Consider the following 19,985-nt stretch of genomic DNA (forward strand, 5'->3'; position numbering starts at 1 on the left):
TGAAAAGAAGCTTGTAAGAAGCCGTGATGTAGAGTTTATTGAAGACTAGACCATTGAAGATATTGATAAGACAGAGAAGATTCAATCACAAGAGAGCAGTGACTTTACTGATGTAGATCCAGTTTAGTCGCCTCCTTCGTCAGAACTAGTAGAGAATCAAGATCAGGAGCATATGAAACAAAATGAGCCTTTGGTTCCTGATGACCAGGAGATGGGAGATTTGATTGATGCTCTAGTTAATGATGATGCTGATAATCAACCTGAGCTACCTAAAGATCCACCAGGTTTTCATCATAGGAGGTCTAGTAGAGAGCGACGACCTTCAACGAGGTATTCGTCTAATGAGTATGTGATATTTACTGATGGATATGTGACCTTGACTAATGGGGGAGAATCTGAATGTTATGCGGAAGCTATGGAAGGTGATGACAATAAGAAATTATTTGATGCAATGTAAGATGAAATGAAATTCTTGCATGATAATAAAACATTTGAGCTTGTGAAGTTGCCAAAAGGGAAGAAAGCTTTACAGAACAGGTGGGTTTATAGGTTGAAGCATGAAGAAAATTCTCAGTGTCTAATGTACAAGGCTAAATCAGTGGTCAAGGGCTACAGGCAGAAAAAGGGAGTTGACTATAATGAAATCTTTTCACCAGTTGTGAGAAGATCTTCTATTAGGAATGTTTTGAGTTTGGCTGCAACTCTTGATTTAGAGATAGAGCAGATAGATGTAAAAACTGCTTTCCTTCATGTTGATCTTAAGAATAAAATTTACATGGAACAACTTAAAGGTTTCATGGTAAAAGGCAAAAAGGATCATGTTTGCAAACTGAAGAAGAGCTTGTATGGCTTGAAGCAAGCTCCATGACAACGGTACAAGAAATTCGAGTCTATTATGGCAGAACAAGGCTACAAGAAGACTACTTCTGATCATTGTGTATTTGTTAAACAGTTTGCTAGTAATGATTTTATTATCCTTTTGATATATGTTGATGACATGCTTATTGTTGATCAGAATGCTTCTAGGATTGATATGCTGAAGAAGCAACTTGCAATGTCATTTACAATGAAGGACTTTGGGCTGGTAAAGGAGATTCTTGGTATAAGAATTGATCATGATAGAAAAGAGAAGAAACTTTGGTTGTCACGGGAGAAATACATAGAGACAATGTTGCACAGGTTTCAAATGAAGAAAGCAAAGGCCGTTAGTACTCCTCTTGCTACACACTTCAAATTAAGTTGCAAGCAAAGCCCATCAAGTGATGAAGAGAAGAAAGACATGGAAAAAGTTCCATATGCATCAGTTGTGGGTAGTTTAATGTATGATATGGTGTGCACAAGACCAGATATAGCTCATATTGTTGGTTGTGTTAGCTGTTTTGTTTCAAACCCAGGAAGAGAGCATTGGAATACTGTAAAATGAATAATGAGATATCTTCATGGTACTTCTAGCAAAAAGTTGTGTTATGAAAGTGATAAGCCTATTTTAGTTGGTTACTCTGACTTAGACATGGCAGGAGATATTGACTCTAAAATGTCCATTTCAGGCTTCTTGATCAACTTTGCAGGTGGAGCTGTGTCTTGGCAATTTAGATTGTAAAAATATGTTGCTTTGTCTACTATCGAGGCTGAGTTTATTGCCATTACCAAAGCATGCAAGGAGATACTTTGGATGAAGAAATTCTTAAAGGAACTCGGGTTTACTCAAGAGAAGTACTGTGTTGTTTTATGATAGTCAAAGTGCTATACATCTTGGTAAAAACTTTACTTTTCATTCTCGATCCAAACATATTGATGTGAGGTATTATTGGATACGTGATATTTTGGATACCGAGTTATTGGAACTTGAAAAGGTTCATACTGATGAGAATGGTTCTAATATGATGAACAAGGCATTACCAAGATGGAAGTTTGAAGTTTGTTACTTAATCGCCGGATTGGCGATTACCTCCACATAGTCATGAGGGAGAGATTTGTTAGGTTTTTTGGGCTCCCTTCCTATGTAGAGAAAAAGCCCAAATGTTAGTATCCAAACCCATGAATAGTTGAAGTGGCTTAGGTTAGTTAGGGTTGAGTGAGAGATGTCTCGTTTGCAAGAGAACACTAGAGAGAAGAGAAGAGAGAAAGTCATTTTCGCACATATACAAAGCCGTCTCTGTAAATTAGTTGCTATAGATTTATTAACCGTTGGATTGAGCTCAAATTTGAATAGTGTATTTCACACACCTGGTTCTTTGTTTTCACTGTTCGGATATTTGATTCGATATCTATAGCTGGAGATATTGGCCACGCATAGAAGCTTTGTTTTTGTGGTATTTTCATCTTCTTGTTCTTATTTTGTAAGCTTTGAAGCTTGGGTTGTTTGGCCTATTGTATGCACATTTTGTGCAGTAATATGCACTCTCTTGTATCCTATTTTTCATCATAGTGAAGCTATTTCCTAATCTTTGTGACTCGTGGTTTTTTCTTCTCTCATTGAGGAGGTTTTTCACATTAAAAATCTTGGTGTGTTAGCTTGTCTCTAATTTTTGGTTTATGTGATTTTTCTACTGCTATTGGGTATTATTGTGCTACTGTTAATACTTGTTATGAGTGGGTATTGTTGCTCCTCTAATTCTTGCAAGTAGGGAATTGTGTGTTTTATTCCTATCAAGAGCTCTATATGAACCAATTATTATCAAGGTTTTGAAAATTAAATCAGTAAATGAATTTGGTCAAACGACTGATTTAAAAGTTTAGTAGTTCAATCGTAATCAAATCATAATTGAATTGAATTATAAGAAAAGATTTCCAGTGACCAAGCTTATAGTGGCTAAGAGTGGTTAAGATTTGATTGACCTATAAGTACATAATATGTGGAGAGCCGGTTACATGTTTTTAGTGATATTAATGTTCGGTAAATATTAGTGATTACCACATGACAAAGAAGGAAATGAATTAATCAAAACTATGTGTATATTGTGTGGGCTTTCTATGTGAAGAAAAAAAATTTTATTAGTCGTCTTTTTTGAATGGATAACACCCAAAACTCCAATAATTAAGCACGTGTGTGAAAATCCATTATAATGTTGCATCAATAAGAGCTCCAGAATTGTTAATGAATGACAGTAATTCGAGAAAAAAAAGAACAAAATTTATCATGTGACATTTATGTAAATTCCTACTATTAATGTATTTTTGTCATGAATTATATGAGAGTATAAATTTATAAAGTGTTTAAATTTTATAACAAAATATTATTATTTCTAATAAAAATAGCTATTAAACATTATTGTTGATATTATCATTGTTATTATTTTTTGTTATTATTGATATTATTATTATTATTATTAAATTTTTTTTGGAAAATTAACAATTTTTAGTATTTTTAGCCATTTTTGACCAGCATAAATATTAAATTATCTTTAACAGATAAATTTTATTCATTCATGTGTAAAAATTCTGAAAAATTTGGATGTAAACGATAATAATTCATATGTGTAACATTCTGATAAACATAAGTGCAAATTATATGCTTATTGTGTGCAAAATCTATATAATATGGGTGCAAATTATTACTGACAAAGTGTTAGCCAATAATAATAATAATTGCCGGCCATGTAGCATTGCTCTTATTAAAATTCTTCATAATATGTTTTATTAATAATATTTATTTTTTCACTTTGGATATACATTAAAGTTGGTATCCGTAAATCTTAAATTCATAGTTATACATAGGATAATTTACTTAAATAAACTAGTTGAAAATCAATAATACTAAATGGTCTTAAAATTGAATGCACTATAATTTTATCCTCTCAATATTTACACTACAAGAGAAAAAGACTGTTTCAAGCGGAGAAGCCCGCCCCGTCCCACCCCACCTAATGAGGCGGTCCTGAAATCTCACCCTGCCCCGCCTAACAATGGGCTGGTGGGCGGGCTTGTCAAGCTCGCCAAATATCTTTTTTTTAATTTTTTTACTATTAAATATTAAATAATATAAATTACCAAAAAAATTATTAAATAACATATAATTTCACAATTATTTTAATAAATTTATAATTTCTAAAGATATAAAAGATTATAATATCTAAATTCACAAATATTAAAGTCTTTATAATTATAAATACGTAATAAACATAATCATAAATCAAAATTTTTGAAACAAAATAATAAAACTAACATTGTCTAAAGTAAAATAAATATTGTCCAAAATATATAATTAAACATCTACAAGTTTAGAACATAATAAATCAGATGTAAAACATAATCCAAAATACTAAATTAGAACATCTTCAAAAAAATTCTAAGCCCAGCGGGGAAGCCCGTCCCGCCCCGCCCCGCCAAAGTCCATGGTTTAAGCGGTGTGGATTAGGTGGACTTTTGATGTGTGAGAGTCTCAATTTTCTAGTCCGGCCCGCCTTTTTTGACGGGTTACGCGAGCCGGCCTAGCGGGTTAGGACCCGTTTGTCACCCCTAGTAGCGATTGATTAGAGATTTTGCCATTCTTTTTCTTAAAGCACGACCAAAAGGGGTCAATGGCCACGTTTTTATGAGGGTGGCGATTGATTAGAGTTTTGGTCATGCTTTTTCTTAGTATGCTTTAAAAGCGTGGCCCAAAGGAGTCAATGGCCACACTTTTATGAGGGTGACAATTGATTAGAGATTTGGCCATGATTTTTCTTGCCACGCATTAAAAGCGTAGCCCAAATGGGTCAATTGCCACACTTTTATGAGGATGGTAGTTAATTAGAAATTTGGCTATGCTTTTTCTTGCCATGCTTCACAAGCGTGACCAAAATAGGTCAATGGCCATGCTTTTACAAGGGTGGCGGTTGATTAAAGATTTGGCCACGCTTCAAAAATTAAACATGGCCAAAAGAACTTTATTACCCCTCATACATAAAAGAAAACCCTAATTTTTCTCACTCTCCTCTGTGCCTCCCTTCCTCACCAAAGCTCTCCCTATCACTCTCAACATACATTTAAACACTTTCTCTCTTAAGCCTCACCAACGGTCACTGCCTCCTTCACTCACTCTCACCGCCGTTCTACATGCGCTCCTGTTCCCCTTCGTCGTCGTTTCTGTTGTCGCTGGTCTCCCCATCGCGTTCTTGTTCATCGTCGCATTTTGCACGTTGCTGCCACCAGCAGAATCTTCTCCTCCAGCAGTAGCGTCACCGCGTCCTACGAATTCCTTGTCAGCGGTTTCCACATCACGTTACTATTCGGCGCCGCATCTTGCAGTCACTTCGTTGTTGCGTTTGCTTACCGACAGACTCCCCATTGCGTCGTTGTTTGGCGTTGTGTCTTGCGATCACCCGGCCAGCTGCCACCCATAAATTCTTCTCCTCCAAGAACTTTTTATTATCATTGGCTTGCTTTTTTTATTTTTATTTTTTTTCTTTTAAATCTGTAGGCTGAAGTAGAAAATCTTACCAATGAGGAGCACCAGTTAGATGAACAAATAAGGTTTCTGTCTCTAAACCCTAAATAGTTGTTATACTTGTCTGCTATTTTTTAAATAATCCTTCATCTTTATTGTAATGAGAAGCAAGAAAGATTAAGAGGTCTTAGTGAAGATGAAAACACTCAAAGGTACGTAGTAAAATTCTCCTCTTGTACTTGTTCTCATCTAAACATAGTTATATATCCAAAGTTGATTTTTTATTATTGTTGCATTGCTTACTTTTTTTTTAATTTATTTATATTTTTACACTCATATTATACTAAATTCGTGGGTCATTGACTTTATATAAGTGAGGGAGCATTTAGAAATATTCACCATATTAAAAGGTGCTGATGAAGACTCACTAGAGGCTGTTGTTACCAACATGGCTGATGTAATCAGTTTGGTGATATTAACAATTTTTTTTTGTGGTCATAAAAATTATATAAATCGTGGTCTTTGTACAAGTTTTTGAAAAAACAAATATAAAATTTGCAAAACCGCTACGGACTCATAAAGTAGATATACATACATGAATAATCGTTTATTTTTATTAATTTTTATGCTTTTTTAAGATATTAATTTTTTTTATTTAATTAAAAATTCTTTGTTTTTTAATTTGTATATCCATGTGTATATATATTATTTGTTAATTCTATAACAAAAGTTTTAAAATTAAAGAAGAAATGAATATTCATAAACATAAAATGCAAAAATATAAAACAAAAAGAATCGCTCTTGTTTTTTCAGGATATTCATACAAAATTATGTTAAAAAATATTTTTATCATAATCATGATATTTGTATTTATATTACAATAAAAGATAAAAAATTTAAAATTTAATAAAAACTGAAATCCAAGTTTTGTATTTAATTCAAACTCAAGAAAATTGTGTTTCTACAAATCTATAAATTTAAATCATGAATTCTGTTTTTGAAAAAAGACCTAAATATAACCTTCCAAAATAGCACATGAGCAACGTAAATTTTATACATCTAGATTTTGAAATAACAAATAATTATAATAAAAGAGCTTGAAAAGACTAACCAAATTTATACGGTATAATTTTAGAAATATTAGGCCATAACATTAGTAAATTATTATTATATAACTTTTAAAATAAATATGATATAGCAATATTTTGAAATGATTATTTGTTAACAAAAACTCTAAAATTTCTTAAGTTTGAGCTCCTGTCTCCTATATCAAATATAAAGGACTATATCTTACATATATTTTTTCGTTGATGTTGCGGTAGGCTACCATGAGATTAGTGAAAGCAAGCAAAGCCAAATCATGATTGTGATATTGAATAAATATCTTTATCCTTCACTTGCCATTTTGTTTGTCTAAGAACACCACAAACTTTGCATTGCAGTTAGTCTTAGTTTTTGTCTTATGTTCCCTCTTTCTATTCGCTTTCTCATAATGCTTCTTCTCTCATAAACCTTGTAAATTGCAGTAGAAAAATTGTTTCATAACATTGCCTTCATAATCTTTAATGGAACCTCCTTTTTGAACAACAAATCCAGTCGCCTTTACATACTCCACGTATCTTGCATAAGTCTCTTCAACCCCATCAAATTCAGCATCAGTCACTGCAGTCGTGGTTGACAACATGGAACCGTCCACATCATCACTTATTGGATTCTTGAACCAACCGGTGGCTTTGATGAAAGCACCATGCCACCCTTCTTCCCTTGCACTAGATATATCCACTCTCTTTGCCGCCTCACTCTCCCTGCCCACTCCTGACGGTGACTCTAACCCTGTAGAGAACTCTTCCTCATCGGAATCACTACTCCATCCATCAATCCATTGACCTAAAAAGTCTAACTTTCCTTCACTGCCACTATCCTTTCCAAGACGTTCTTAAGTACCTGTATTACACAATTTAAAATTAAAAACACTAACAGCACCGAAGGTAATATAAAACTCCAACATTTGGTTTACAAGATGAATGCCAATTCAAGAAAATACAATAAAGTGTAATTTTCAAATTCTTAAAAAAATTTTAATTGGCAAAAAGCGTATAAATTATCCGCTCATCAGAAGTTCCATGAGAGCTCACTGTCAAGCTATTGACATTAAAGAAGCGCTTATTGGGAGGCAACCCAATTTTATTTATCTATGTTATTTCAATTTTTAGGTTGATGATCATGTGGAGTCACAAAAATAACTGCAAAAAAATCAAAGAAAAATAAAAAACAGCATTAAAAATAGCACACCCTGGAGGAGCAACTTACTGGCGTTTAAACACCAATAAAGGTAGCAGAATGGGCGTTTAACGCCCAGTCTGACACCATTCTAGGCGTTAAACGCCAGAAATAAACACCAGACTGACATTAAATGCTAGAAACAGGCTACAATCTGGCGTTAAATGCCAGAAATAGGCTGCAGTCTGGCGTTTAACGCAAGGAAAGAAATAAAAGCTGGCGTTTAACGCCAGAAACAACCAGCAGTCTGGCGTTAAATGCCAGGATTGCACACTAAGGGCGTTTACACGCCTAAAAGGAGCAGGGATGAAATCCTTGACCCCTCAGGATCTGTGGACCCCACAGGATCCCCACCTACCCCACCTCTCTCTATCTCCCTCTATCTCCTATATTTTCTTCTTCTTCCCCTTCTTTCTTTCTTCTTTTGCTCGAGGACGAGAAAACCTTTTAAGTTTGGTGTGGTAAAAGCATTGCTTTTTGTTTTTCCATAACCATTTATGGCACCTAAGACCAGAAAAATCTCTAGAAAGAGGAAAGGGAAGACAAAAGCTTCCACCTCCGAGTCACGGGAGATGGAGAGATTCATCTCAAGGGTCCATAGCTTAGTGGTAGAGCATTTGACTACACAACAAGAGAGCCCACTCATGGACCTCAACAAGAGCATGAGGAATTCCCTCATCAAGAAATCCCTGAGATACCTCAAGGGATATATTTTCCTCCACACAACTATTGGGAGCAACTAAGGATAGGAGCACCAAAAGCACTAGGGATGGAGCAACAAAGGCAAGGAAGAGACATAGAGAAGCTCAAGAGCACCATTGGATCTTCAAGAGGAAGACGCCACCCTCACTACGGTGGACTCATTCCTTAATCTCCTTGTCTATTTATTTTTCTGTTTTCGGTTTTTATGCTTATTGTGCCATCTATGTTTGTGTCTTCATTACATGATCATTAGTGTCTAGTGTCTATGTCTTAAAGCTATGAATAATTCCATGAACCCTTCACCTCTCTTAAATGAAAAATGTGCTTAAATACAAAAGAACAAGAAGTACTTGGATTTCAAAGTTTATCTTGAAATTAGTTTAATTATTTTGATGTGGTGGTAATATTTTTGTTTTCTGAACGAATGCTTGAACAGTGCATATTTTTTATCTTGTTATTTATGAATGTTAAAATTGTTGGCTCTTGAAAGAATAACGAACAAAGAAAAATGTTATTGATAATCTGAAAAATCATGAAATTGATTCTTGAAGCAAGAAAAAGCAGTGAAGAAGAAATAAAAAATAGCAAAAAAAAAGTAGCGAAAAAAAAGAGAAAAAGAAAGAAAAAGAAAAAGCAAGTAGAAAAAGCCAATAGCTCTTAAAACCAAAAGGCAAGGGTAAAAAAAGGATCCAAGGCTTTGAGCATTAATGGATAGGAGGGCCCAAGGAAATAAAATCCAGGCCTAAGCGGCTAAATCAAGCTGTCCCTAACCATGTGCTTGTGGCATGAAGGCCCAAGTGAAAAGCTTGAGACTGAGTGGTTAAAGTCGTGATTCAAAGCAAAAAGAGTGTGCTTAAGAGCTCTGGACATCTCTAACTGGGGACTTTAGCAAAGCTGAGTCACAATCTGAAAAGGTTCACCCAGTTATGTGTCTGTGGCATTTATATATCCGGTGGTAATACTGGAGAACAAAGTGCTTAGGGTCACGGCCTAGACTCATAAAGTAGCTGTGTTCAAGAATCAACATACTTAACTAGGAGAATCAATAACACTATCTAAAATTCTGAGTTCCTATAGATGCCAATCATTCTGAATTTCAAAGGATAAAGTGAGATGCCAAAACTGTTCAGAAGCAAAAAGTTACAAGCCCCACTCATCTAATTAGAACTAAGTTTCATTGATACTGTGGGATTCATTGTATATTATCTTCTTTTTATCCTATTTTGTTTTCAGTTGCTTGGGGACAAGCAACAATTTAAGTTTGGTGTTGTGATGAGCGGATAATTTATACGCTTTTTGGCATTGTTTTTACATAGTTTTTAGTATGATTTAGTTACTTTTTTATTATATTTCTATTAGTTTTTAAGCAAAATTTACATTTCTGGACTTTACTATGAATTTGTGTGTTTTTCTATTATTTCAGGTATTTTCTGGCTGAAATTGAGGGACCTGAGCAAAAATCTAATTTAGAGGCTGACAAAGGACTGCTGATGCTGTTGGATTCTGACCTCCTTGCACTCGAAATAGAATTTTTGGAGCTAAAAAAGTCTAAATGGCACGCTCTTAATTGCGTTGGAAAGTAGGTAGACATCCAGGGCTTTCCAGAAATATATAATAGTCCATACTTTGCCCGAGTTTATATGACGCAAACTGGCGTTTAACGCCAGCTTTCTGCCCTATTCTGGCGTTAAACGCCAAAAACAAGTTGCAAAGCAGAGTTAAACGCCAGAAACAAGTTACAAACTGGCGTTTAACTCCAAGGAAGACCTCTATACGTGAAAGCTTCAATGCTCAGTCCAAGCACACACCAAGTGGGCCCGGAAGTGGATTTCTGCATCATTTACTTAATTCTGTAACACTAGTAACTAGTTTAGTATAAATAGAACTTTTTACTATTTTACTAGGGGTCTTTTTCCCTATTTTCGAATTCATATGCCATTTGGGGAGGCTGGCCATTCGGCCATGCCTAGACCTTGCTCTTATGTATTTTCAACGGTGGAGTTTCTACACACCATAGATTAAGGGTGTGGAGCTCTGCTGTTCCTCGAGTATTAATGCAATTACTACTGTTTTCTATTCAATTCATGCTTATTCTTATTCTAAGATATTCATTCGTACTTCAACCTGATGAATGTGATGATCCGTGACACTCATCACCATTCTCACTTATAAAAGCGTGCCTGACAAACACGTCCGTTCTACCTGTGAAAGCTAGAGTGTGTATCTCTTGGATTCTTGGTCCACGACGCATGGTTGCCTCTCCTGACAACAGAGCCTTTCATTCCGTGAGATCAGAGTCTTCGTGGTATAAACTAGAATTAATTGGCAACATTCTTGAGATCCGGAAAGTCTAAACCTTGTCTGTGGTATTCCTAGTAGGATCTGGGATGGGATAACTGTGACGAGTTTCAAACTCGCGACTGTAGGGCGTGTTGACAGATGCAAAAGGATAGTAAATTCTATTCCTACACGATCGAGAACCAACAACTGATTAGCCATGCGGGAAACCGTAGAGGACCTTTTTCACTGAGAGGACGGGAAGTAGCCATTGACAACGGTGACACCCAACATACAGCTTGCCATAAAAAGGAGTATGAAGGATTGGATGAAGGCACCATAGACTATTTGTGGTAAGTGAGCTAATGAAACAATGACCTCAATCATATATGTATACACAAAATAATGGACATATAGAATCAAACAAATCAAAGATTTCAATCATAGAAAGAGAACAATGCACACAAGAATGAAAATAGTAGTTATAAGATGTAACCACATAATTAGGCTCAAAACTCACATCCTTGTGTTCTTAGCTCAAAAACCATGTTCCAAAATAAATTCTTCAAGCAAGTTCAACAAAAAATTTTTTAAATTGGCAGGGTGCCCTAAAAATAGTTTCTTGGAAAAGAAATCATCACCCTAACCAAGTAGTCCTAAAATAAAAAGAAATGGTAAAATATGTACAAATTCTAACTATCATGCAACCTATCATGCAATGTAACAACTAGCTAACAAAGGCAAAAAATGAAAAATTGGTGTTGAAAAAGAAAATGGTTACCCACGGAGGTCGGTCGGACGATCTCCCCACATTTAGAAATTTGCACTGTCCTCGATGTATGCAAAGAAGAGCAAGGTGGATAGGTTGCTGCAACTGATGAGCTCCTTCAAAAGATTATGCGAGTGAACTTGTTTGTTGCCCCATTTGAAGCTTTTCCTTTCCCTTTTTGGTGGCTAACCTAAAAGGAGAGAAAAAGAAAGAGAATTAAGCCTACAACAAAAATATCAGAGCAAATAGAACATAGGCGGGGGCTAATGTCAAATAAGGGTAAGGTTCTCAACTACATGGTAGCTACAACATATAAGTGGAAAAACAATATAAGCTAAGGCATATCAACCACTACTTGATGCAAGAACAAAGTTAACGCATGAAAAACACTCAGAAGTATCAAGTTCAAACAAGAATTGACACAAACAAGATTAGTGATAAGCATGAGAGCATTCGATTCCATCCTAACTCAATAATAATGAGGCACAAAAGCAAAGAATAACGAGTTAGAAAGGACTAAAGTACTCATCTTGTGTGTAGAAAAAATATTACAATTAATGCTAAACAAGTAACGAAGCACCAAAATAATCCAAGGAATTCTCAACAATTGAGTAAGAGTAATCTAACACCAATGTTAAAGCAAGAAACTTAGAAAGGAAAATAAAAACAAAATTAAAATGCAATGAATGATAATATGCAAATGCAACATATAAAAGGAAATGAAAAATTAAGAAAAATGAGAAGTGGAATTTTAAAAAGAGAAAAGTAAGAAAGAAGAAGGAGAGAAGAAGAAAGAGGAAAGAAGAAGAAAGGAGAAAAAAGAAAGAAGAAAGAAAAGAAGAGAATAAGGGAGAAGAAAAATAGGGAAAACAGGGTGCGAGGGCGACGCGCAAGCGTTGCCCACGCGTGCGTGTGGAAGGCAGGACAGACAAACGATGCGTAAGCGTCGCCCATGCGTACGCGTGGAACACAGAAAGTCCAGGTGACGCGTAAGCGTTACCCACGTGTACGCGTGGGTCTAGATTGTGCTATTCGCACAAATCATGCACCACTCCAGCACAACTCTCGGGTTTGTGTACCGGAGTCCCAATATGGCATACGACGCTTACGCGTGGCTCGCCACTTTTTTATTTTACATATAAAAACAGAAACAGGGCATTGATGAGCGGATAATTTGTACGCTTTTTGGCATTGTTTTTAGTATGTTTTTAGTATGATCTAGTTAGTTTTTATTATATTTTTATTAGTTTTTAATTAAAATTCACTTTTCTGGACTTTACTATGAGTTTGTGTGTTTTTCTGTGATTTCAGGTATTTTCTGGCTGAAATTGAGGGATCTGAGCAAAAATCTGATTCAGAGACTGAAAAGGACTGCAGATGCTGTTGATTCTGACCTCCCTGCACTCGAAGGATTTTCTGGAGCTACAGAAGCCCAATTGGCGCGCTCTCAACGGCTTTAGGAAAGTAGACATCCTGGGCTTTCCAGCAATATATGATAGTCCATACTTTGCCCAAGATTGATGGCCCAAACCGGCGTTCAAAGTCACCTCAAGAAATTCCAGTGTTAAACGCCGGAACGGCACCTAAATGGGAGTTAAACGCCCAACTGGCATAAAAGCTGGCGTTTAACTCCAAGAAGAGTCTCTACACGAAAATTCATGCTCAGCCCAAGCACACACCAAGTGGGCCCGGAAGTGGATTTTTATGTCATTTACTCATCTTTGTACACCTTAGGCTACTAGTTTTCTATAAGTAGGACCTTTTACTATTGTATTTGACATCTTGGTAGCTATCTTCTAATTTTATGCTATCTTAGATCATTTGGGAGGCTGGCCTCACGGCCATGCCTAGACCTTGTTCTTATGTATTCTCAACGGTGGAGTTTCTACACACCATAGATTAAGGTGTGGAGCTCTGCTGTACCTCGAGTATTAATGCAATTACTATTGTTCTTCCATTCAATTCCGCTTATTCTTTGTCCAAGATATCACCTGTTCTTCAACTTGATGAAGGTGATGATTGTCACGGATCATCACCATTCTCACTCATGAACAAAGTGACTGACAACCACTCTTGTTCTACAAGCTTTGAGGCTTAGTGAATATCTCTTGGATTTCTGATTGCATGATGCATGGTTGATCGCCTGACAACCGCGTGCTCGCCTGACAAACGAGCCAGCCATTCCGTGAGATCAGAGTCTTCGTGGTATAGGCAAGAACTGATGGCGGCATTCAAGAGAATCCGGAAGGTCTAACCTTGTCTGTGGTATTCTGAGTAGGATTCAATGATTGAATGACTGTGACGTGCTTCAAACTCCTAAGGGCGGGGCGTTAGTGACAGACGCAAAAGAATCACTGGATTCTATTCTGGCCTGATTGAGAACCGACAGATGATTAGCCTATGCTGTGACAGAGCATCAGGGACGTATTTTCAATGAGAGGATGGGAGGTAGCCACTGACAACGGTGAAACCCTACATGAGCTTGCCATGGAAAGGAGTAAGAAGGATTGGATGAAGACAGCAGGAAAGCAGAGAGACGGAAGGGAAGGCATCTTCATACGCTTATCTGAAGCTCTCACCAATGATATACATAAGTATCTCTATCTTTATCTTATTACTTTATTCGTTTACCACTATACCCATTTGAGTCTGCCTGACTGAGATTTACAAGGTGACCATAGCTTGCTTCATACCACCAATCTCCGTGGGATCGACCCTTACTTGCGTAAGGTTTATTACTTGGACGACCCAGTGCACTTGCTGGTTAGTTGTGCGAAGTTGTGTTTATGCCATGGTATTGAGCACCAAGTCTTTGGAGCCATTACTAGGGATTGTTTATGTTTTGAAAAGTATTGATCACAATTTCGTGCACCAGGCATTCTCCTAATCTATAGGCATTCTAAAACAATCAAAATTCAAATTTAACAACAAATCTTTTGGTTTTTTGAAAAATTTTCAAATACAAAACACACAAAACTTACACTTCAAGCAAAATACAACAACTATTCTAATCAAAACATGAATTTAACAAACAACTTATCAATCAAAGCAATATATAAGAGTATAGGAAATAAGAAAACTACCTATAATGGCAACTCAATTCATTTATTGATTATATATACAAGAGAATTGAAAGAGGTTACCATGGTGGGGTGTCTCCCACCTAGCACTTTTTATTTAAGTCCTTAAGTTGGACATTTGGGAGGCTCCTTGTCAAGGTGGTTTATGCTTGTATTCATCCTTGAACCTCCAAGAATGCTTGCTTTTTAAACGGTTGTCAGAATCTCCAACCGACTTCACCAAGCTTGGGTGAGGTTCTTTCCAAGATATGAGCTCCCAAAATTGGTCTTCATGTTGTGATCCGGGATCCCATATCTTATTTTCACACCCATCTTCTAATTGATCATCATGATTCTAATTGGGTGGTAGGCAAGCTGAATTTTCAATTGAGCACTCAAACATTCTCCTAGACCCAAACAATTTAGCACTCTTCTAACCATGGGACCTATGTCTTGAGGGTTCAACCTTTATGAGGCTAACATTGTTCTTCCAACCACTACACAACTCTCTCCTACTCTTAACTCCACAAAGAGTTCTAAGTTGACCATCATTTTCAATCAAACCATATTCAAGTGAGAAAGTGAAGCTTAGGGATAAGAGTTTTACCCACTTAAATGTTATGTATGATGGTGACTTAGGAAGGGATATCTCCAATGATTTTGCAAGTTCCACTCCCTTGTGCTCTTCCTTGACTATCTCCACCTCTTTGCAAGCTTCTTCAATTTCAATTTCTTACTCACCAACTTCTTCTATACACCCCCTCATTGCTCAAACCATGTGTCGGAAGTTGTGCACGGTCCTCCTTGTCATCAATCTCATAACACAATGAGGGAGGTTCATCAATTCCAAAAGGCACATTGGTTGGTATGGAATCATCTTCAATAATGGAGCTTGCTTCTCGCTTAACCTCTTCCTCTTAGTAGCTTCCTTCTAATTCAATCTCTTCTTCATTGCTTACCGTGGGTATGGAAGGTGAGATATCTTCTTCTTTAATCTCTATGTCAAGCCTAATGGAAGAGGATTCAGTTGTAGATAGGAACTCATCAGTGATTAAATCCATCTCTTGATCAACCTCTTCAAAGTCTTCAACCATGATATGTATTGAAGGTTGTATACCCTCCTCAACATCAATATCAAGCTTCTTGGAAGAGGGCTTTCTAATTCTACATTCCCATAGACTTCCAACATCTCCTAGGTCTTCAACCACTTCTTCTGGCTCAATTGTCTCAACTTCCTCCCCTTGTGACAATTCTTGCTTCAACTCCTCTTCTCCACCTTGAAGCTCCAAACTCACCCCCTCACTATGCTCCTTGATTGCTTCTCCACATTCGACAATGAGAGTGCCTTGATCACATAGGCTTAGGCGGGAGGAGACCATGTTGCGAACGGCTTCTGCTACGGTGGCAAGTACGACTTCTATCTTATTGAACTCTTCATCGTGCTTCAGACACCTAGCTAGAAGTTCTTGTTGCTCTCGCATTAGGGGTTGGAGAGAATCATCCATTGGAGGTGGTGTAAGAGAGGGTCCATTGTTTGGGGAAAAAGGCTCATAATTGGAAGGTGGTTCTTCGTGGTAAGGGTATGGAGAAGGTTTATATGGAGGTGGTTCTTGGGAGTAGTTATTTTGGAATTGTTGTGATTCTATGTATGGTTCATATGGCTCATAAGGTGGTTGGTATGGTGGATAAGAATTAGGTTCATATGGAGGTGTTTGGAGGTAAGGGGCTTGTGAGTACGGTGGTTGAAAATTAGGTTAAGGGGGTGGTTCATAGGCATATAGTGGGGATTGTTGACAACCACAATGAGGGTCACCACATCCATTAGATTGATATGCATTTGAAATGGAATTATATCTATAAGGAACCGGAGGGGGTTGTTGCCAAGAAGGTTGATTAATCCTTTGAGGCTTCTTCCATCTTTGATTATTCCACCCTTGATGCATGTTGTCATTGTAGTTTCTATTTTCTTCAACATAGTTTGAACCAAACTCATAGCCAAAGGGGTGAGAATTCATAGTAGCAAATAAAAAAAAAACAAAATTAACAAAAAAATAAGCAACCAAGTTCTCAACCTAACAAAAACTAACAAACAAGCAAAAGGTAAAACATATTCACATATTCACAATAGCCAATAATATAACACCATTATAATTCCTCGGCAACGGCGCCATACATGTGATAGCAAAAATTATTGTTGGTCTAGAATTTCTCTTATAGAAATAAGAACTTCGTTGTAAGCATAGCTCCAAACCAACAAATAACTCACACATCAAATTTAAATTGTTTGGTTGTCACAAGTACAAACCCCAATGATGCTATCCTACAACTAAGTGCTCCCCCCTTGTCCAATCTTCAATTCTTCATGAAATAGTCCTTGGAATCAGTTGGATTTGGGCCTGGGAAGCTTAGAAATTGCCCCCAGCATTTTCACTTTAATGGGTCACGTGCGAGCTGCGACGCGTACGCATGGGTCATGTGTACGCGTCGATTGGCATTTTACTTTCCACACGTGTGCGTCGATGTATGCACTCCAAATCCTTATTTTTCCATGAGTTCTTCACTTTGCATGCTTTTCTCTTCACTCCTTTGATCCATTCCTAGCATTTTCAACCTGAATTCACTAACAAACACATCAATGCATCTAGTGGAATCAAAGGTGAATTAAAATTAGCAAATTAAAGGCCTAAAAAGCATATTTTTGCACTTAAGCACAAATTAAGGGAGAATTACAAAACCATGCTATTTCATTGAATAGATGTGAGAAAAGGTGATAAAATCTCCCAAAATAAGCACAAGATAAACCACAAAATTGGAATTTATCAATATCACATACCACATTAAATCCAAATAATTAAGGATTTGTGAGAAGATGGTTTCAAGATGTAATTCTAGTGATGTAGCTTTTTCAAGATTTAAAAGAATTAAATTTAGATTAGAGTTATTTTCCAATACACACTAATCCGTAGGATGAAGACGAAACCACTTCTTAAACATAAATCAATGCATTAATCAATAGTAGAAGAACAAATAATCCATAAAAGTAAACAGATCTCCTAACCTTAACAATGGAGGTTTAGTGTCTCATGGTGTAGAGAAAACCCTAGGAGAGAAAAGTGTAAAATTGCGGAATGAGAAATTCGAAGAAGAGAGGTCCCACAGATGCGAATCTCTAGCCTATTTTTAGTCCTAATTGTAATTGATTTAAAACTTAAATAAAAACCTAAATATATCTTTTCTAATTGTGTTTTGATTTAAAATTAAATCTCCAAAGCCTTCCGTTAAATCTTGTTGCACGCATGGGGACCACCTTGATTCACGTCCTCAGCACTAAACGCCAGTGACTGGACGGTTAGTGCGACCCTTACAGAATGCCTTGCACGCAATTCAACGTCTCCAACGCTAAACGCCGGTGAGGTGGTGTTTAACGCCGCCATGCCCAAATGCCATAATGAACTTTAAGGTGCTGGCATCAAATGCCGGTGAGGTGGTGTTTAGCACCAAGAGGCAGCAACAAACTTCTCTTGTTTTCTTCCTTTTGAACTCTACCAAATTTCACCCGAATACTACCTATAATTAACAAAATACAACAACTCAAAGTAGCATCTAATAGGGAATAAATCACCTAAATCTCTCAAGAATTCAACGAATCACTATATAAATCATATAGAAAAGACACTAATAATACTCACGCATCATACAGCCAGCCACTGCCGCCAAAATTTCATCTTGAATTTCTTCTAATTTTGACACATTGAGGTATGAGATATGTTTTTAAAATTAAAAGTCTTAGACTATAATTTCTAATAAAGGTTAAAGAATAATTGCAAATGATTTATTGTTATCTTATGTGAATAACTCATATAGTTTAATTGTGCTTGTGACTGTGACTGTTGATAATTATTTAATTGTTTAAAAATGACTGGTTGCTGGAAATTTCTGGTTATATTGGTTCCTTTGATTTGGATCATGTAATTAAACTTGGTAAGTTAATATTGAAGTATGATTATTAAACCAATTCCTTGAATCTAAATTTCGTTACGAGTTAATGCAGTAACTTTGAAAACGAATAAGTAAACCTATAGTAAACGAAACTGGTAAAATAACAAGAAATATAAAATCTAATAACTATCAATTGCAAGAAATTAATAACAAATAACTCAATCAAACATTAATAAACAAAGAAACATCAAAATTGCATTAATAGAAATCAAAACTACAAAAAGTTCATAAGCACAAAAGCAACAAAATAAAAAAAATAGTAAGAAAAACTAAAAGAGCAAAGATGTAAGAACAATAAATTGTAAGGAAACTAAATCAAAGCAAGAATTAAACTAAACCTAACAGTAATTTAACCTAATTCTACCCCAATTCTAGAGAGAAGAGAGAGCTTCTCTCTCTAGAATATGACCTAAAGCATGATACTAATCTATCCCAATTGCTCTCCCTTGTTTCCTCTTGAATTCTGCATCAAATAGCTTCAGAAATGAGTTAGATTGGGCTTCTGCAGCCTCAGAAATCGCCACCAGTGTGTTTCATTAATGAGGTCACGTGCTGCTTGTCACGCGTACGCGTGGGTCACGCGTATGCCTCGCATGACAGATTTCCAAAATTTCATTTCTTCATGCTTTCTCCACTTTTGCATGCTTTTTCTTCATTCTTTCAATACAATCTTTACCTTCTAAATGTGAAATCACTCAACAAACATATCAAGGCATCGAATGAAATTAAAGTAGATTAGATTTAGCAATTTAAGGGGCTAAAAAGCATGTTTTTACTCTTAAGCACAATTTAGGGAGAATTTATAAAACTATGCTATTTTAGTGAATAAATATGGAAAAAGTTGATAAAATCCACCGAATTCAATAAAAGATAAACCATAAGGTTGTGGTTTATCACTACACGTGAGGTAGGAGGTGAGGATACTGTGCATACCGGTGCTTCTATACCAGAGCCGCATGCCATTGGGTGGAGTTGGTACCGCGACCTGGGCGCAACGAGATTCTTTCACAGGTGTAGGGAGAGTGTCCACCTGGAGCTTCTATTTTGGGATGGGATACATGAGCTCTTCATTCGATGTCACCATGACATTGGGATGCAAATGCTGCACAATGCCGCAATTAAGGGTCATGACGCTGCCAAGTACGCACTGTCAATGATGCTGCTCCTTCGTAAGGATGACAATAAGGCAAAAAAGAATGCGATCGAAATATTTCATGCGCTTGAGGTGTCTATGATAAACTCTAATTTTAGGATTTATCTTGTGTTTAAATGAGTAGGTTTTATAAACTTCTCCTACACTTATTCACTAAAATATTATAGTTTTATGAATTCTTCCTAAATTGTGCTTAAGAGTGAAAATATGGTTTTTAGGCCATTAATTTACTAATTTCAATTCACTTTAAATCTATTCGATGCCTTGATGTGTTTGATGAAGTGATTTCAAGTTTACAAGGCAAGTATGGATTGAAGGAGTGAGGAGAAAGCATGCAAAAGTGAAGAATATTAGAAGAAATGAAGTTTGGAATATTTT

Source organism: Arachis stenosperma, chromosome 9 (genome assembly GCF_014773155.1).
Source record: "Arachis stenosperma cultivar V10309 chromosome 9, arast.V10309.gnm1.PFL2, whole genome shotgun sequence".
NCBI classification, from domain to species: domain Eukaryota; kingdom Viridiplantae; phylum Streptophyta; class Magnoliopsida; order Fabales; family Fabaceae; genus Arachis; species Arachis stenosperma.